Genomic DNA, 22,226 nt, shown 5'->3' with positions numbered 1-22,226 from the left:
TTAACATCTTTAGAAAATATTTATGAAGTTGTATTTAAAAAAAGGAAAGAACAGAGACCGTATTTAGAAATGCGCCTAATATTTCAAAGAAAGGAAATACGCATGATACAAATAATCCAATTGTATGTACTAAGGGTTATATTTCAGATCTTAAAAGACATTACATGGTCCTTAAATATTGTCAGCGAAATCTTCCTCTAGAATGATATCGATCGCGTGGCATCTAGTCCGGATCCATTGAGGAAATCCTAGCGAGGCGACATTCAAGGGAATGGCATTTAGAACGCGAGATCATGGAGGGATACCATCCAGTCTGATCATGTTTCGAGGCTTATGGTTTTCCTTCGCCATGCCGGTCGTCCACTCGAAAACGCGACGGAACGCCGTTATAGCGAAGACGATATCCCGGGGGTCAGGGTTAACGACGCTAACAAGCCGTAGCTGAGTGACTTACGACTAATTCAGCATCCGTCCCCTTTCTCTTTTCCCTTCCTCTCAGCTTATGTATCGCGATGATGATTCTCGGACAGATGCCTAAGAAGAGAAAGAAACGAAGACCCGGTAGAAAGAGAGAGCGGCTCTTCTTGTCCAGCCAATAGAATGCAATGAGGGCTAGCTAGGCTCGTTAGGGTGCAGCAATCGTACATATAGCGAGACGATACAATTGTTTGTTATTGTTATGACGTCACCTTGTTAAGAGCGCCTTGGTACTTCTAAGCTGTTAACCGGTAATTTGTTACTGCTGCGATTCGTGGTAAGGAAATGAGGGAAAAGGAACGGAAATGAGCGTACCAGCTAGCAAACGATTTCCGGGTGTGTACAATCGCGAGCGATATATGTACTGCAGTGCTCCTTAAAGAGGAACGAATTCGTGTAGGTTGATCATGTGAACTCGAGTCTAAGCCAGCGTTATTTAATGCGATTCAAGAATATATAGGATCATTCATTCATTCTCGTAGACATGTTTAATGACATGTTTTAGTTAGCGTCTGTAAATCTTGATCTATTAAAATAGAACTTGTGTGTGTCGTTATATTGTTAAACCTACAGTATCAAATTTAACTTAACGTAAGTCACCACACTGCTCCTATTCTATATATTTATCGTTATTTTAGACTAAAACAATGGTTAAATTTTACACTACAAATTTAACAGTATAATAGCGACAAAACATCTCTTGTCAAATAAAGTCACACAAATTCGAGGTAGATAACGAGAGATACCGTAAAATGAAATAATTGCTTGCGATGCACGACAATGATGAATCGCAACGTAGGAAGCGTTTGCTTCAGAGGGTAAATTTATCTACGGCGCACGTTTCGTCGCAATATCGGGTGTAATAGCAACTAAGCAAACAGCCGATTTTTATTAGCCCCTACAGTTCCTTTGTGAGAGGATAGGGGCTTATCGTCGAGAAGGAATCCTCTTGCGCTGCCTGCGCTCGCCTTCTCATTGGCTGTCCTCTCTCGTTCCTCAGCAGCCGGCCTTCAAAGCCAGCGGCAGCCCTCGACGAAGATTCGGAACACGAGAGGGATCACTGCCAAGGATCATAGGGTTCAAATTCCTGGAAGAACCGCAAACTAACTGGCGTACAGTCGATACCAGAAAGGTATTCGGCCTCGAGCCAGCTCGAGCAGGAACCATACGTGGCTCCATAGAAAGACGTGCATGCATGGAAACACATACACACGTACGAATCGATCGGGACGCATGTTGCGTAACCATTCTGGTCTCATACCATCGAGATGATTCTCCCAAAGACGTCGTTACCGCCGTAGGTCGCAATCTTCTTCGCTTTCGAGCAAATCGAGCAAAAACTCGCCCTCAACGTCGACGCCGTCGTTCCTCGGGATCGTCCACATTCCTCGAGATTCTTTCTTTTCCTGTTCCATCCCCAATGCGTGATGCTCGTCGGATAATTTTCCGCGCTTTTTTCTCCATCCTGAGTCGTGATATTTCTTCGTTTCTATTTAATCATTACAATTTCTCTTATTTTGTTCGCAAATATGATCGTGATTAATATCATGGATGTTGTATAATTACAAATAATAATTTTGCCTGAAAAAATGTTCGAAGTAATATATATTGTAAGCAATATTCTAATACAATTAAATATATAGTCAATTTTCAGTCCTCGTGAATTTCATACAGGAAATAAATAATTTATATATATATGTAGAGAGAGAGAGAGAGAATAAATCGTATGAAATTATTTAAAAACAATATAATTCTTTGAAAAACAATGCGATTACTAAATATTTAATTAAAAATAATACATATGTGCACCGTAAATATAATCTTTATTTTTATCACTTGATTTTGATATGGACAATATAAATCGTAATTACTATAAATTGTATAAACATTGTTGATACCTCTGTTAAAAGAGGTGATAATGCAATATGCACATATAATACCGAATAATTCTAGGATAATAGCAATTGATTTACACTGAATTATTTATATGAAGAAGCGTACTAGACTTTTCGTATAAATCTCAACGATTTTAATTCGTCGAACGTTATCGATTAAAATGTCAGAGCCGGTAGATGCCAATGATACGCCGTAATGACAGGTGACATTGATGAGCGACCGAATGGCCGCTCGAAATTTACACGAAGCAATTATTCGTGAGAGAAATAAAATCTTCGATTGGGAAAAAAAGACGGAACCAAATAATGATAACACGTATATTTTCGATGTTTCCTTCGTCGTGTTAGATTTAATCATTAATGGACAAAATGATCGTGATACAAATCTCCGCGTTGGTCTTCCATTAAGTCAGGGAGAGAGCTAATTGATCACGTACTGTGTAATGGACATTCAGTGACCCATAATGACACAATAGAAGAAGAAGAAACGTCTAATAAGAGTAAACAAATTGGAAATCATCTAGGTAATGAATTTGATTTTCTTTGTTTGTCAATTAGATTGCTTACACGTGCTTTCGCAAATGATACTCCTGCCTATGTGTGATACAAAATATTTTTTTTTTAAAGAATGATTTATACAAATAATTATATTTGGAATTAATGAGATTATTACATGACAATGACATAAATATATTATTTTTTTCTATATGATTATCTACAAATATGACAATATATATATATATATATATATATATATATATATATATATATATATACTTGCCCAAAAACCATAAATTTTTAACAATTATTTATTTTACACTGGTTATTTTATATGATTCAATATGTTGTATATAATTCCATTTTATATTAATATAATATATCTTTGTAAACAATTCTATAAATTTCATTCAGATAATATTGAAGGGATTAAGAATTAATCTTTATTTCATTACCTATTTCCCGGAGTTACGTATTTTGGAAAATAGCATATCATATGACAAACGTGTTAGTGAACAATGAAGAAAAAGCAATATGGCGGATGTTGGAACGAGATGAAGTGCATCGACCGGTTTTACCAGTAGTGAAATATGTATCCGCCATGTCCGCTCAGCGGAGTGGCGGAGTAGTTTGAGTCTTCTATTCGCGATAAATGGCGAGGATGAGTGGACGGAGATGTCAATACGTCATCCTCGTGCATCTACCGTATCACAGGGGCTGATGAGAACGTGCCAGCGAAGAGACACAAGCGGATTGGGGAAGGAATGAAGGCGATGATAAAGAAGAATAGAGGATTTTAAGAGAAAAAAGATGAAATACGGGGAATTTTTTAAATATGTAAGATAAATCGTGATGTATATAAATCGTGATGTAGATAAATAGGAATAATTGTGTAAATTGCACTGATAAAACACTTATTAATACTTGTGGTGAAATGTAAATAACAATTGCCAGTAGCAAGATTTTAATAAGACATCTCCAATAAAATGCTAATAAAAGATTCTTGCATTAAACATTAAGTTTCTATTAAACAAGTAAATTAATAATTCCTTTATTTGTTGAATTAACAAAATCCTTAACCAGAAATGCCACATTCTTTGGAAATTAAAATGATAAAAAAATAATTGTTTAAATTATGTTTACGACTTAGCAAATTTATTAACAGTAAGCATAGAAAATATAAGCAGTTTATGTGAAGAAGATCAGGTTTGAAATCTTGTTGGTCAGCTTGCAAAACAAGATTTATAACTCAACTTCCTTCTTTTTCTTTTCAATAATTCTCCACCTCAAAGTCGTCTCAGCGGAGATTACTATTGAGAGTACGATTTCTTGGTTGCTCTTCCCTGCTCTTTCCTCTCCGATGCTCTCTATTTCGACCGATTAGCTACCGCTTCCTAGTCGGCAGTCACAGTTCGCGTGCGGTTCTGCTTACCTCGGTCTTCGTAAATCTAGGTAATGAGGCGTGACGAAATGCAGAGTTCTACCTGACGAACTGTAATGCTGGGGACTGACGATTGATTCTGATCTCGTCTTGTATTCATGGCAAATTCATTCGCTTAACTCACCGCATTCGCCGCTCACAATTTGTTCTGTGGAATATCTGACTTCCTGCCTCCTTATCCTTATAGTCAGTTATAAATAAGCTATTCAAAGAACGATGTAGGCAATTTAAAGAACCCGAATATTATACTCCACGTAAAATCAAATTTCACGATGTTATGAATAACAAATTAATTTAATGATAAGCATTTATTATGCGCATTCATTATTATCAATACAACAAAATTATAATAGCAATTGAATATTGAATTTATGATTTGTAACATTATTTAAAATCCCAACAATTAAGCCGTAAAATAACATTTTCCAACAATTTTAAATTCTCTCTCTCATCTTACGAAATATCTTACGTTTTATCCCCCCCCCTCTCTTTTTATTTTAAAATCTTCTCCACATTTCAATTAGCCATTAACTTTTCAATTTCTCATAAATAAGATCCTTTATGTTAAAATATAGCTATAGATATATACATATTCAGTTATATATATCTATTGATGATAAAGATTTCTAAAATCAACGGTAATATAACATATGTAAGCTTCAATTGCACTATCAAAATTTTCAAAGTTCACTGCTAAATTATATCTCTACTACATTTATCTCGATGCGTATAACGACATATCTCGAAGTTTTCCAAAGTTTTCAGACATTTAATCTTTACGCCTCTTTACACTTTTTTTTCCATCTTGTACCTTTCAATTAGAAACAATAACGTGTCGGACGCGAAACGCGCGCATGTCGCCGTGAAATTTAATTCCCCGTTTCACAAAGTCGACGTATTCCGCGTCTTCGTTTCCCAACGAAGAATATTAATCCGCCGTAAGGTTCGCCGCGAGAAAGAGAGAGTTAACGTCTCGACGGTTCCTTGTAAAAATCGTTATTCCGCGTCGTTGAGTCACGAGGATCCCGAGGAGGCCCGGTAGCGTCGGCGGCGCACGGCAGACATTATTAAATTACATTTAGAAGCGGCGCGGAGGAATGGCAAGGGATGAAGAGGCGGCGAAGGAAGACGAGGAAAAGTGACGGGGAGAACGAAGCGCGACGATGGAGCACGCGGCGGGGGGTTGGGTTTCGCGGGGGTACGCGGCTGTATATATTAATTTGACGCCAACAATACATATTCAAGTTGGAATTCATACGCTGTCAGAGGCAGTGCGCTTGGTCGAGTGAATAGACAGACATTATGGATGTCGTACGGAAGCGGGAGAACTACCGGAGGTAGAGGGGATGTACGCGGCGTTACGAGACCCATGGGTTTCACGTATGCCTCGCGCCCGTACAACCGCAGGGAACACCGAGTACGCGATCCCGGCAGGTGAAGGGGAACAGGGAAAATACATGAAGCGATGCGGGGATACTCTGATAGAGTGAACGGCGAAGGGAAAGAGGGTTCGCGTCGCACGTTCCACGGCGACGTGACATCCTATTCGGGAACACGGGCTGCATGTAACGAGCGATTCCGAAACTACTCTTCCGTCGTCTATCGAAGGAGAGCCTTCGATCTCGAGAGAAATTCTACACGGCTACCATACGCGCGCATCCGTCCATCCGTCCATCCTGCGAGATTCGGACATCGAGAATTCGTCGCGACATTTGTGTCATTTGCCACTGATGAGGAAGAGTCTCTATGGAGCGAGGAAATACTTGTACGAGAAGTGTCTTTGGAAGACTTTCTGGAAAAAGATATAGTGAAGACGTTCGTAACAAAATAGTTTACCAATTTCTCTTTCTACCAAGTAGTGTAAGATTAACTTGGTTTAACTTACTGTTTATCTTTTTCTAATTCTTAGAATTAGAAGAAGATAAAAAAAGTACTCCCTAAAGTTTTTAGAGTGAATCTCATTCTGAAGAGTAAATCTCATTCTTAGAAATTGAAAATTGAGCCACTCTTTTCCAAGATTGCAGGAGCAATTTTCACTGTTTCGAGTAAGATTCCACTCCAAAGACCTTAAAGAGTAACTTAAACGAAAATTAAAGTCAATCTATATTGGTAGAAATGGATATAAGTCAGGAATCGGACGTACAACGATACAAATAAATGTTGCATTAATACAACAGAATTTATTAAGTGCTAGAATTCATACGCATGTACATGGCGAGACGGTAAGACGATCCTAATTTATTTCAATTATGTTGCTAATGCGGGCCATCATTTTGTAATTCAATAACATTCGACTTTCGATACGTTCGCGATCGACTGTAATGCAAATCTCATTACTTTTATGGAAGAAGGATAACGTTACGGGATAGGCAGAAAGAACGTTACCGTATAGGTAGACGGTCGTTAGCAATTGCCATAACGCGACGAAGAGAGCTATAACGTGCAGTGGTTGGATTGCGCGAAGATATGAGCGTAATATTTGATGTCGACTGAATGTTGGTTTCTCCTTCATAAGAATGCAGAAGAAGATCTGTCTTCTTATCGAAAAAAATATTCTACAAAAGTTCATCATTCACGAAGACATATCGCTCATTATTGCTAACAAAGTTTTCTAGAAAATGAATTTTATTATAATATTTTGAATCATTAAAATTTCGTAATATTAATTTTGAAACGCAATTTTGATATAATAATTCATTGTAAAGGAATAAAAGTATGCCCTTTTAAAATATTGTACATTTTTTCGCTTTTTCTTTATATCTTCATTTTTCTCAAAGAACTAAAAAATGACAATTTTTTTAGTTATTGTAACGTAAATGAATAACATAAACTAGTCTTCATTTATAACAGGGTCTTACAATAACTTACAAAAAAAGGCAAAACATATTTTGTTGAAGAGTGCTATTTTGTGTTATCGATGCTTCTCGTTATCTTGTTTAATTATTTCCTATTCTACGTTTTTCTTATGTATGCTCGTGTGTGATTCAAATAGCATGAAAATTTTACAATTTGCAGTTACCCAGAATGTATAAAATTACATCATATTCACTGCATCATTATCGAATAATATCTTTCAATAATTATCGTTAACTCTTGTTAATGATTCATTACAGAATACCATTACAGAATCATGTGTGACTATAATGTTGAATGTCGATAAACTGTCATCCTCGCACAAGGAAAATTGCTTCATTCAAGAAGCGGTTATTATCATAAAGTGGATAATGTAGGCTATGCGAGTTCAGAGTATTCACGATGCCAATATACGTTGATCTATGATTGCCATTGTTCGTTACAAAATACTCTAGGAATAGTATTCTGGCGCCATGCAAACTTTATATTCACTTATATCCCGCTCGTATTTTATTTCGGTTTCTATAGATCCTTTTCTCAAATTTTATCAACGGGAAGGACAAATCGACGAGCGCGAGCGACGAATGCACCCGTCGATCGGTGTAAATTCGGTCTAAATGAGGAAAACGGGCCTAAGCGGACTCGGCCGAGCGGAAGGAAAGAAGCCGCGCAATGGGCCCGTGGCCAACGTATACAGAACGAAGTCGCGGATGTACGAACACGTAAATCACCGATGCGCAGACCGGGGATGAAACTTTGGGTCCGCTTGTATAGCGGATGGGCGACGAACTCGGAGGCCATAACTTTAAGCCGCTCGACTTGCTCGACAACGACGACGACGACGACGACGACGACGACGACGACAACGACGACAGCGAGAACGACGACGACGATGGCGGCGAGAACGACGACGACGACGAAGAAGCCACGCATCGAGTCGCACACGGCCGACTTTCCGGGATTATGGTGTTCCATTTACGATGAAGGAGCGTACGCGATACAAGCCCGGTACTCTCACCCGTGCCAGAAGCGATTGTTTTATACGGGCCAGAACTAGGGAATACATTACGTCTCGCCTAAACTGAATATGGAACGCGCGCGTTAGGAGAGAGAGAAAATGTTTTTCCCCGACGACGCCGGGCAAGAAGGAAAATTGCCGCGGTCCCGCAATTTGTCGTGAGCGCATTGTCACAGTTCTACGTTATATATACCTGTGCATGAATACAATATATATGTAATTTCCCAGTGTAATAAATTTATTTGCACATTCCTCGCATACTACGGGACCGGAATGAAATATGATCCACGAGCTCTCTATGAAAGTTATTTAAACAAAATAAAAAAATTTACTATATAAAATAAAATCGGGCAATTTATCACGAAAAATTAAATAATCACTCATTGCAACATATATTGCAAATGTTTGCCGCGTATATATTTAAAACATAATCGATTGCTTTCCAATTGCTCAATAAACATTTCTGATGTTGCTTATTCTTTTCAAAAAATATTTGTCAAAATATAATTTTGTTAATCGTAAAAAGCGTTACGTAATGTAAGATTAAAATCTCCGTCTGGAATTTTAAAAAGGTGCATTACGGTATGCGTGATTCACTTTCTGCGTGCGAGCCGTTTATGGGATGTGCGCGCGTGAAAGTATGTCTTACCAGATGCCATCGTCAGACGATTATTTCACGACACCAACGTAATCATGGACTTTCATTCTCGAGGCAATCTTTTATTATCGCGCGACGTGGTGCATGAACCTTTTATAGAACCATACGTCGCCGCTCGCAGAGCACGCTTATCATCGCCATTACTCTTGTAGATGATGGACTGCCCCAAATATAGCTCGGTTTTATGGAGTTTATGTTAAATAAGGATCTTTAAAAAATGTTTATAACACATATTTATGATATAAATAATGTTTTTACAGAATCAAGAGTGTTCTATCGCCAATCAATTTGAAAGTGATTAGATTCAAAATGAGAAACATTTCTGAACATTAATTGAAAATATAAGACATTTTCAATATTTTAAGATTAAACTTGCCTGAAGTTCAATCGAGATTGTATGAAGAGCTTCGATCGAAAAGATTACAACATGTACTTCTCCGAGGTGCTATATGTTGTAATCTTGAGAGCGAAGCTTGAAGTATAATTATTATATTATAGATATAGTGAAGATTTAACCATCAGTGGAATTACCTACAAACAGCACGTAAGCCATATTGGATGCAATTACTTTAGCATAAAAATTAAATACAAATTTAAATTTAAATTTTTTTAAATATTAAAAATAAATTTAAATGTTTATCTGTTTATAATTTAATTCCAACTGTGGAATATGCGTAAGTTTGAAACAAACAGAAAATTGATACTTCATATAAAATTTAAATATACTGTATGAGTGACACAGATTTTTGTATGCGATTTAAATTTGTTATATAGCAATTTCATTAATAATACATATTAACAATACATGCCTCAATAATTCTCTCATTTTTATATATATATATTTATATGCAGTTTAATTAAAATTAAACGATACTCCTCCGATCAAAAAGTTATGTAATCGGGAACTCATTCGAAAGTGTATAGGATCAAGATAAGACCTTGATCGGCCTTCAAAAGGAAATCGATGTTTCGTAAAAACGTTTCGAGAACACAATCTCGTTGTGTGAACGTCGCGACTGTACTGTCAGTGTGAGATGAAAACCGGAGAGGCAAGTAGTACTAAAAGCAGCGCAATTAACGAGAGCGCGTTTTAACGAATCGCCATGGCGCACCGTACATACTTCACGCTGAAATTCAGCGGGATAATTTTAATTAAAGCGTGGTCCCGTCCGAGTTTTACTCATCTGTAATTTACAGGAAAGTAGAATGCAATCAGATACGATACGAAATAATAAAACCACAAATCTCCATCTAATCTTTTCTATAATCATCAATGTACTTATTGTACTATCACGTAATTTCATAGAAATGTTGTAATTACTAATGAATTAATGATTAATAATGTAGCAAATGTGCAGTTAGACTTAAAATTAATTTAATTTAATATCTCATCGTGTAAAATGCAAAAAAGGTATTAATAAATTATTATATTAATAAAATTCATAGAATATTACTGTTATTACAATAATCTGTGATTAGAATTTCATATGACACTTTTAGACTTTAGGAAAGTTGGGAACATTTATCTCATTTGTGCATCGACATCCTTTTGCAATTTTTCCGGAATATCTTAATGGAATAGTATTATATTCTAAGAACGAATCATTAATCATGACCTCTTATTTCATTGGGTCCTTATATCTTTCCATTCTATCAACTTACACGCGAAACGAAATATATCGTAATTCCTCACTGTACAATTTACGGAGCCTGTTCAGCAAACGTGTGCTCAATCTCATGTTAAATGAAAAAATTATTCCCAGTAAGTTGCTACGTGTCGAAGATAAAACCGAGTAAATAAATCCTGCCGGCCGAACAACGCAATGCATTGGCGCAGCTGCAGTTAACGTCGATTAAACGACACGGTTCAGCCATTTTTCCGCGAGTAATTTATTTCATTAAAAAGTTCAGCGCGATAACTTAAAGTTCCAACGTTTTGGTGTCCTTTCTCCCATCCACGGGACAGCTTTTACCGGCTCGTTAACGGCTCGGTTAGTCCGTGCGCGTTCTGCTTCTTTCTCCATTTATCTTATTTTCAGACCGATGCATAATTCAAGCACGTTTTGCGGTCGTCAGTGATGCAAAATGCGTATACCGTTCGATCCCTCGATCTATGTCTGTGCGTCACTTCTAACGCTCGACGATATAACGACTATTAATGGTGATTTGTCGACCGAACGATGCGAGTCATAATAGCCTACTGTTTTGCATGCTTCCATCGTTCCGCGAGAAAATTACGAGAAAATAAACTCAACATGGAGTTGGAATCCGATATCATGTAATTGTAATTTAATCTGATATCCCTCGCGTCCAATTTATTATTAGTTTCGAACGTCAGATGGTATAAATATAAAGGTGCTAAGATATCGCGATATTATTTTTAATAAATTTGCACGAAGCTATTCTTGCAAGCTGATTTTACATCTTTTTACGTACATTACAAAATATGATATGATTATGATGCATTATTGATAGATATTAAAGACAGAGAGAAGACAGAATATTATGATTTACAACAGAATATTAATTATTATTATTTGTCAGATAATAATTTATCATATAATTATTATGGTGCAATTATACTTAATATTTATATATTAGATACAATTGTATCATAATAATGCATTATGTTTTTACACAAAAGATTTTGTTGAAAGATGTAAAATTTTGTTGGATCATCAAAATATTTATGAGGAATATGAAAAAAAAAAATGAGCAATGTGGTTGCCAAAAACATTGCAACCAGTTTGATTTTTTAACAAAATTATTTTCAGACTTGTACATTACAAATTCAATTTTGTAATACCTAAGTGCCTTCATAAGTGAGTAATTTAGTTTTTCGTAAAAATAAAATACTATACTATATATACAAAAATGTTTACATATTTAATCATGTAGTAGAGTGTTATTTTTACATCGAATCGAAAATCACATATATGAAAATATTAAATTATACACCTGAATTTATAGTGTATTTAGCAAAATTTTATTTCAATTTTTTTTTCAATTTTTATGTTTCTATTTTATCTTTCAATAAAAGATCTTTCCATGTATGTTATCTATAAGTGATATAATGTTTTGTATCAACAGCGAATATAGAAATTCTTACTTTGATATAAATTACCGATGTACCAAACAGCCTAATCATAGTGATCTATTAGTATCGCATCGATGGCTTCCCTCTTTTCACTCATCGAACTAGCGTTTTTATTCTCGGTGCTAACGAAAAAATTTCAATCTTATCCCAGGCCAAATGTTTCCGATAAATTTTTTTACAGTGACTATACTCGACGCTTTCGAGGGTTCTCTGACCAGAGCTCATCCTGGGCGGATCTGATGTCCCTTAGTCTACGATCTGAACAAGTTTGGAGAACGGCAACAACGGAGACGAGGCACGATGAGGAAGAGCGCACAAGGACCAGGAGGAGGCGGAAGAGGAAAGAGGGGGAGGACTGACTTTGTTGTTCGTAGGTAGGTTTACACGGCCAATCTCGCTTTGATGTCCCCCTTCCTCAGCTTCCAGGTCCCTTTCGACCTTCCGAACAACGACACAACCCCCGTAACGGTGAAGGGTGCGAGCGATGTGTATCATGTACAGGTACATGATACGCACACGCTCATACGTCTTATTCTATTCTCCAATTATATGGCATATAGCTACCGTAAACTGCCGACACTAGAGACACTATTTGCAGAACGACAAATGTAAAAGACAGTGAATACAAGAGTAGTTCTCTATACAAATATGAAGAACGCATGAAAAATTAAAATCAATTATTTTTTTATTTTATAGATCTTCCCCTATTTATGCAATATTTGATCAATTTGTCATTTTGTACATCAACATTTCATAGTGCTTTACATCTCAATTATTGATATAACCGATATAAATAATTGATATAACAGTCAATGATTTTATTAATCTTGTAAAGCTATACTAAACTATTACATGAAAATTGTTATAATTACAAAAGGCTACATTCAAAAAAAGTGTTTAATTTTAAGTTTTATTCTTCCCTCTGTTTTTCCAACACTTAAAGATGTTTTAAATTTTTTCAATAAACAAAACAATTTGTATTTGGATTTAAAACACTAAAAAAAAAAATTGAAATATCTTTTATCATTAAACATTTGTTTTATAAAAATATTTTAAATGTAAACATTTTAAACATTGCACTTTTTACAGTGTAGCTTAAATAAAAACGTTTAACATATTGTTTATTATAAGGGGAGAGTCTTCCTGAAGCATAACATGTATATTAGATCGCTGTTAACATGGACCTAATTATTGCGTTCCTCGACTGTCTGATCTTCCCGACTTGGCACGAAGATAAACCGGGGCTGACAATGAAATTCCCAATTAATTGACCGACTCCGTGTTGAACTCCGCCGTGTCGTTCGATTCGGCATGCCTGTTATTTCGAATTTTAACATCTTCTCGCGTTTCGCGCATCGTGTACCAACCAAATCGGTCGTCTCAATCGCAATCGCGAGTGCGGTCCATAAATTCAGTTAGCAGTCGGTCCGAAGCCTCTTGTGGCACGCAATCGAGAAGAACGCTCAAGAATTCAAGACGCTGAAGATGAAGGTAATTTCTCTCGACGGCTTTTTAGTTTGCATGCCTCGAACCGAACACCTGCGACCTCGTATCGGCCAATCTTACCCGACGTCTTGGTATCGGTATAAAGCCGATTACTCGCAACTTGTCCATCGCTTGAGAACTCATCTCTTCAAAACACATGATACCTTCTTTTTTTCGCACAAATGTCACACTGATGTACATTTTTTGTTATGGAAAATTGAGTTGCTAAGCGAGTTGAAATTTTGAATAACAGCAACCGGTAGCAAATTAAAATATTTGAAAGTCCTGAAGTAATTATTTTTTATTTTGCGATTCTTAGTGTCACTGAAAATGATTACATAAAAAATTTTGTTAGTGAACATTAACATGTAATATTAGGTGTTGGAATTAATTCGTAGCGTTTTACAAGTGATGGGAAGTACTTTCATTAATGTATTTTTTAATGCTCATGTGAAATAAATAACATTCTTTCATTAAAAAACGCTACGAATTAATTCCAACACCTAATATATTTTGTGCGATGTTAAAGAAATATATAAATCCTTAAAAAACCTACTAAAATTGTTTATTATTGGTTTTATTTTTTTTTAAGTATCTTATTTAAACTTATTGTTATAAATAATACAATAATTAACCTACATGAATAGAATAAAATTGTGACAAATGAGATTGTGAAACAAAATAATTTTGTAAAATTCTAAATAAATTACTCTATTTAAAAACTATGAAAATGTTTCAGGGTTATCAAGACCTATAAGTTCTAGAGTTATGGGTTAAAGATGATTACATTTAATTTTTACCAAAATGAAACTGAAAAATTATTTACAATTTTATTTTACATCTCAATAAACAATTATCTATATATGTGAGACTGGAATTTAAATATAAAAAAATCTAAAAATACAGCATAAAATTAAAAATTTTTTAAGAACATCTCGTGTAAATTTTGAGATTCTTTTAACTGTAAAATTATATTTGTAACATATTAATATTCCACAAGAAGTTAGAGAATTTAAGTTCGCATTTATCACATCGTATATCAGTTATCGGTACCAGCTAAGAGGTTACACTCTCCGCAGAACAGTTAACTGAAGTTTTACGCGATCTGATGGGCGACGTGTTACAAAAGAGCGGTTTCGCTAGCTCACTGCGTTTATGCGTCGATATATCGGCACGGTAATAAACTGTGTGCGCGTGACCGGAAAGCCGCAACGCCAAGTCGTAATCTTGCAAACGGTAAGTTGCGAAACGGGCATAATCGCACATTCTCTGCGCACGGATCTCGTTCGTGCTTATTTATTTGTAATTCCGCGTTAATTCGGGAATTTATGCAGCCGACGATATCAACGCTACACGCAGACGTGAATCTCTCATCAGGTCAGATATCCCTAAAGTTTATACGATCAGTTTCACCGCTCTCTTTTTAATTTGTCGCTAATATATGCGCACACCTCTTTCTTCAACAGAAAGAAACTTGATCTTTGCCGTGAAAAGAAAAGATGAGTCTTCGCTATGCAATTGCATGCAACAATAACGAAAGAAGATATAAAGAAGTTGAGGCATTCATATCATGTATTATTTTAGAGAGTAATGTAATTGAATGGAACTACAAATACATATGTAGATATTAATGTATGTGTATTAATTAATTTCCAGTTTATTGAATTCATTATAACATATATATATGAATTCGTTTTAATTATTCATGCTGTGTGAAAAAGTATTTTAGGTAAATTAAGTTAATCCAAGATAAGCCAGTTCGAGACTCAGCCTCGATATATAAGACTCGTTATGTCTCTAAGTGGCGGATTAAATTCAGGTTCATGTATACTTTGAATAGAAGGATTATGTTAACAGCGCGATACGGTGTAATTTCTTAGTGGTTAAGACTAAAACCTGACCGAGGCTAAAAACGAGAGTCTCATTCCTCACGTACACACGTAGCTCATGCACACATACTCCGGGAACTGTGCGGTCTCCTCTTCACTTGTTGCGCTTTACGCGAACACAAGGAAGTCATTTCATTCGCCGCGACGTTCCGCGTACGCGAATTAATTGTCGATGTTAAATTGTACCGTTCTTAATCCGCCCCTATCGCGAAAGTCCGAGACATTTCATTACAACGGCCCATAAAACGTTGCTCCAATTTTCCATGTCGAAGATTAGATAGCGTGGCTTCAGCGAACGTTGACGGTAACTATTTCCCTGAGCGATATCTATCTAGAACACTATTAAGATTATAATACAATTAGAAACGTGCTGATTTACTAACACACGTTTATGTAGAATTCCTATCATACATATGTATCACAGTTGGTGTATCATTCTCTTTTGAAATTTTATTAACAGTTATTTTATAAAAGTTTATTAGACTAATATATATGCTAATATTTTTTAATATCATAAAATTCTTTACTGACCAAAATATCAATTTCATTAAAAATATTATTTACTTACAAATTTAAATTAAAACAAATAACTAGTAACTATGTCGATTCTTGCTATAATTGTCAATGCACTGAGAGAACAAAATTGTTGCAATTACTATAATTTAGTTATGTATCATTTTCAATACCTATATATTTTTTATAGATGTCTATAAATAAATAAACAAAAATATAAATATAATAATTATTATTAACATTATAACAGTATAATAGCTGTAAAAATAGCTCCTAACTAAATTATTTTACCATGCAATTATATATAGTCAAATTAAACATTTTTCTGTCACAAAGTGTAAGATCCCTCTCGAAACTGAAAATGTTTCTATGTATTTACGCGCGACTACTTATAAATTTCGTCAAACTCTCGCTATGGACCAAGAGATCGCAGTTAACGATTTCCATTCTGAGACACGATCTCGTTACTTTCATTATCGCGCAAGCTGCATAAGACTTGACGCGATATGTCCATATACGTAATACGCTCGCCGTGCGTCGTGATCAGGAATCTCTACGGTCCATAAAGATTTTTATGGCGACGTCCTGCACGCGGTACCAAGTCTCTCTCGGTTTCCGGCCCTGACCGCAACTCCTCGTTCCGCAAGGTAATACCGGTCGAGAATCGCCGACACTCGTAAAATCCCGATGAACATCACCACGACGTTGAGAGAACGCGAGGCAAGTGAGATGATAACGCCATCTGATATCTACCATTTGTGCGCGATTATGCAGCTCGATCGATTAACTGTATGTGGAATTGTTGCTTGGTCTGACAGAACAATCCGAGAGAAACTTGATGTACTGAGTATACACGCGGTGGATATGTCTACGGGTTGTTCTGCAAATGCTGGATTTGCGGTAACGCATGGCAAAGATGCAATTATAAAGAGAAATTGATTGTCATGAATGTATTGAATTAAGGTATCGTAACAAAGAAAAGGATAAAATTATTTAAGATAATCTGAAAGATGATTGCTCGAGCAGAAAAAAAAATAATGAACTGGAATATCAAGAAAGAGGCACATTTGACATTTAATGTATACAGAAATTTCATAGAAGTACCGTAAATTTTATAGATGAAACTATTTTCAGGTTTCATCGCAAATAACGAAAATCTGACAAATTATAATAAAAAATTAATAATTTTGTATAATATAAATTTTAATTATGGATGCTGTCATATTAATTAAGCGGGAAGGCTCATAGAATTCTTGTTTTAATTCACGAGGTGCAACAGCTACGGTAAATTACAAAACGTTGTACCGTGAAAAGAAAGGATTTCTTGTGTAAAAATCTTGCACCCTAAACGACGGAGAAGTAATGAATTATACTGAAAGTTGCCTAATAAGTGTGCTCATTCATGTGCATAATCATGCAATTAGTTTGATTGCTCGGAGGTAAAGTTTTTTAATAATACGTAGTCGCTTGCGAAGTTCCGCAAGGCAAATACGTTATGGAAACACGCCGTAGGGTCCGTGCGAGTTAGTTACGCAAGAAAATCTCGCGCCATAAAGATTTTTACGGGTGCATCTTACGTGTCTCGCTCGGTGCTCTGATACTCGTTTGCTCACCGACCCTGACCGCAACTTACGCGGTAATACGATCAAACATCGCGAAAGATCGTAAACCTCGATGAACACTAAAGAACATTATTATATTGGAGCGAAGGAGAAAGACGACACGGGGCAAAATATCGTCGGGAATATACGATAGAATAATTTATGCATTATCACTCGGTTTTGTTAAAGGAATATCCAGATAGACGATCATATAAATTACTCAGGTTTTCGCTAAAGAATACAATGTCTACCGCAAATATTGTCTTGAAAAGATAAAGATAGATCTCAATATATTGTTTGCCAAATCAATTCGATTTAATAAATTAGAATTAAAATGCTTAATAAAAGTTTAATTAAAAAATATATAAGTTAATTAAAAAATAGTGACTTAAATACTATAATAATAACTTCTAGTTTTGTTGAAAAAAATTTGTAATAAAGTATTAATATATTTTTCAAATGATTATTCATATCTATATGACACATTACAGATGTATGTACGGGGTATATATATTTAGGATTTTAAGATTATTCGAATATTATGCAACTAATCGCTGTTTCATTCAGAAAATAAGACTTATATGCAAAACTTAATAATGCCTTAATGCAGCAAATCTCCGTTTCTCCTGTATGAAACTTTATTTCACTGGTCGTTAAGTCGTCCAGAACAATCCTTCGGTTTATAACTTTATAATCATTCTAGAGAGAATCGCCGAGAAGCGAAACGTTTCCCGCTACACCTGCTAGCGCGCTGTAAGCGCTCTAAGCGCGAGTTGCCGCACGTGGAGTAACAATGCGGGATGCGGAAACTTTCGCGCGTAATCGTCGAATTTGCACATAAATCGGCGAAGGATGTCACGCTCGCGCGCCCAGCGCGATTTATCCCACCTACAGGCAATTATTCACGCGCTTACACGAGGCGACGCGATGCAAGCTTTCCGGACAGAAATTAATTTCGCGATAAAAATCTGTGGGACTCGTAAAAAATTTTTACGGATTATTCCTGCCGCTGCCTCGAACCACGCAAACAACGTATCTCCCGCGACAATACGATTGCAAATCGCGAGCGATCGTAAAGCTCGACGTATATCATCGGTATTTAAACAGGGAGAGAAGCCAAAAGCCTCAGGGAAAGGGAGAAAAGGTAAATCAACGCGAGATGGAGGAGGAAGAGGAGAGAAAACAATAACTGCCAATATCACCATCCGGAGGACATTTACGTCCAATTATTCAATTTAATTAACCGCCGTCATTAACCACCTCGGCCTTTAGCGATTTGCGATGAGAGAGAGCACGTAACGGCGTGGAATCTCTTCTCGCACGATCAAAGATCAGCTGCGGTCACAACTTTCGCTTTTATGGCGAAACTTTGGATTTCGTTGGCCGCGTAAAACGTCTACGTGGTTCTCAACGTGAACAAAGTTTACGGATGCTTTAGTAAAGGTTACATAGAATCGCATTTGGTTGTTTTTCGACAAACTTAAAATTAACTCTATTTGCGCAAATTTAAATCAGGTTTCGTAACAAAATTTAAATCTGTATCTTAAAAAAGCATATCTACAAAAGTCAACAGAAAAGATCACGTTCAATACAATTTTTTACAAGAAATAATAATTGTCTACATACATTAATTGACAAAGTACAATTTAACTAAGAATTCCAATCAAAAAAATTCAAGACACGATATATAAGAAACTGTTCCATTATATTTTATATCGTATATGATATATAAAATAATAAGATATAATAAATATAATAACAAGAATATTTAATTATTTATCTCCAGAAAACTGACAAGTATTAAGAATTATACAGCATTTATGTGCGAAGTATACAGAATTTATGTGCCCTGATGATAACATGCATATCGTATCGTAATTATTGTTACGTAATTATTGTTATCGCGAGGCAATGGACAGAGTGAGAATAAATGAACATTTCTTATCTGCGAATTGATGCAATAGAATACAAGATTACTGTTAATGCAATTCCGAATTAAGATTCGATTCATGTCATTAAAAATGCACGAACATTACGAGCCCCGTTAAGACGTGAAAAACAAGGAGTGAATCGTGTCATTGCGATCGCTTTCGCATCCCTTTCGCCGCGAGCAGTCCTGAAATTTTTTACACCACGCGCACGTAAATCCCGGCGAATTTAATACTCGTCTTAACGTCCGCGAGCGGTATGCAGATTTACGACGGCAATTTATTACACATTTTAAAGCCGATGACGCGGAAAACGCGAGAGGAGGGCGCATCGAAAGCAGGCGGCGAATTCGCGAGAGATCGAAGCGGATTATCGCGTTAGATCCCGTTATCTCGATCTATAATCAGCGACACTCGATCGATTTTCGGAAGAAATCGCATCTTCGATGATTGGTGTACGAAAGAAGGAAAGAAAAAGGAGCACGACGTAAAACGGAAAGAAGAATTCGTCGTCGAAACGAATGAACGAGCGAACGATATCGTAGTGAATCGACCGATTCGAAATCCTGTAACCGGGCGACGTGGTAGCTTCGGCAAGACGGTGACGGCAACGGAAAGGGGAAGGGGAAAGACGAAGTCGCGTATTAAAATCGGCATAAAACGTTATTATCCGACGGCGTAATTCCGCGGTACTCGATGGTAAGCCCCGGACTCGAGAACCGCGGACTCGCAGTCGCCGGCATGGAAACTTCAAGTGAGAGGGTGAATTCCGTGCCCGAAGTTCGAGAGATAATGCACTCCCCCAACCCCCTTTCCTCTCTTCCTCTAGACTAGCCCCGGCGATTTGCCCGCGCCGCTTACCTCCTTCCGTCGCCGCGTTCTCCACCACCTAGGACCAAGAGCGAAGAATTCAATATCAAATTCTTTTAAAAAGAACCCGTGCCCATCGAGGAAGGGATGGAGAACGCCGCGAGGAAAGCAAGAAGATATTGCTGCATTCCTATGGTACATAATGAGCTGTGAAATTTCGAGAAGGTCACCGTCAGCAGTCCGCTATCGGCCGCAGGAATTATATTCCTTGAATCCCAACATTGGGACGGACGTTGCGAGAATTTGGACTTTGAAAAAGAAATAGATGGAGAAATACTTCTTTCTGCGTGCGACTGAAAATCGTGGGGATGCAATAAATTGCGTCTCGCAATCAAAAATCTTCATATATACCTTAGATTTATAATTTATATCGAATATCGACGTCTCTCACTTTTTACGAGCAAAATGCTTACGCGGAAGACAGAAATATCTAGTGACGGCGACAAGTACCGGATTTTTATATTGCTCATAACAACACCGTATAGTATCTTAACTTCGATATCTATAGCAGAAAGACAACGGAAAATGGCACTTAACATCGTTCTTCGCAGAGAACGGATGAATCCTCGATTCTCGACGGGAATAAACAGCCGAATAGCCGAGGCTGAATAGTGTTTATGAACGTAGCATAAACAATCCGATATCGAGACGGTGAAATTGAGTAATGAAATCCTACGTCAAGAAATAAAAATATGCAAAACTGAACAGCGCTACGATTGGACAGTAGGTGGTAACACGAAGACGGTGGCTACAACTATAACACACTATGGCTGACCATTCGAATGGCCTTGACTCTTGCCTTCTCTCCTTCTTTCTGGCGAAATTAATCGAAGACGCAAATCATAAATCATACGCGTTTTAACTCCACCCACTAGCCGTACGATCTAACACCTGGTACGTAAAGAGCTCCTCCAGCTACCGAGATCGTAAACCGTTTTCCGGAACACAAACCACTACCACTGGAATATCACTATCTCCCAGTGCTTACCGGTATGCCGTAAACCATTCCGTTGGTGAGCGTCTTTAAGACTTTGTGCGGCTTCCTTTCCCTATGATCTGACGCGAAAAGATACGGCATCGGATCTTGATTACGGTTTAAAACTTTTCACTATACGCGAGATTAAGCGGGGATTAAACTTCTTCCGATGGAAACATTTATGTGCGATAAATAAACGATAATGTTTAATGTCAAATGTTCAATGTTAAATTAATTAATGTAAATGTTGTATTAATGTGATACATTATTGACAGCGATGATTATTCAGTCATTAATTTTAAAGAGTTGAAAAATAATGATGACTTTAGACTTTTTTGTTTCGTATTTTCTTTTACAAATTTCTTCCTTTTTATCCTTGGAATAACAAATTGCTCATAAATTATTATCGACGATCGACCTATATATATATATATATATACACGCATATCAGATGCAACTAGACTGTCCAATTTATTCTTACAATCGTTGTCCTATTCACATCCAAAGTCGACCGTCGGACAAGAGAACACAGATAGAGTTTCTTCCAGTACGCACGTAGATCCCGACGGCATGCATTATGCATATCGCACCGGTCGTCGTTGATTGAGATTCGTACCGAGGCTACTACCGGTTTTACTTCCGCACGAAAAATTAGTATATTTTTAACGCATCGTCAAGCAAGTCGGCTGTCGTAGTCGTGCAGTGCACGCCTCGGTCCAAAAAATGAAAATTTATAATTATAGTTATGCGTTCTTGATATTTGATTTGTTTTACTTACCAATAGGGTCTTAAGATTCTTTGTGAACTATTACGAATATCGTGAGGAAAAGAGTTTCAAGGAATTTTGCCATTACCTGCAACAGAAGAAAAATTCTTGGTTAATAAAAAAATTGGTTAGTAAAACATTCAATGACAGACCGTACAGAATAAAATAATAGTTAAAATAAACGTAAAAAACTTTTTATTTTTTACAATATCATTAAAAGTTTTACGACATAATTAGTTTTATTTGTTCATATTGTATAAA

The 22,226-nt window shown here is 36.5% G+C and overlaps 1 protein-coding gene across 7 annotated transcripts in view; it reads right to left on the bottom strand.

Annotated features, from left to right (window-relative positions):
- LOC105151150 (Krueppel-like factor 6) overlaps nucleotides 1-22,226 on the bottom strand; it is a 337,682-nt gene that overhangs the window by 36,177 nt on the left and 279,279 nt on the right. For 3 of the 7 annotated variants that reach the window (XM_087413856.1, XM_087413858.1, XM_087413860.1), the window contains one exon: nucleotides 21,978-22,053. The exons of the other annotated variants lie outside the window; for them this stretch is intronic. The gene's annotated coding sequence lies outside the window, so the exon portion shown is untranslated. The remainder of the gene's footprint in view (nucleotides 1-21,977; nucleotides 22,054-22,226) is intronic. 7 annotated transcript variants of the gene reach the window in all.

Source organism: Acromyrmex echinatior, chromosome 15, assembly GCF_024713525.1.
Source record: "Acromyrmex echinatior isolate Ae372 chromosome 15, ASM2471352v2, whole genome shotgun sequence".
In the NCBI taxonomy this organism is placed as follows: Eukaryota; Metazoa; Arthropoda; class Insecta; order Hymenoptera; family Formicidae; genus Acromyrmex; species Acromyrmex echinatior.
This window is presented reverse-complemented; position numbering and strand designations above follow the sequence as displayed.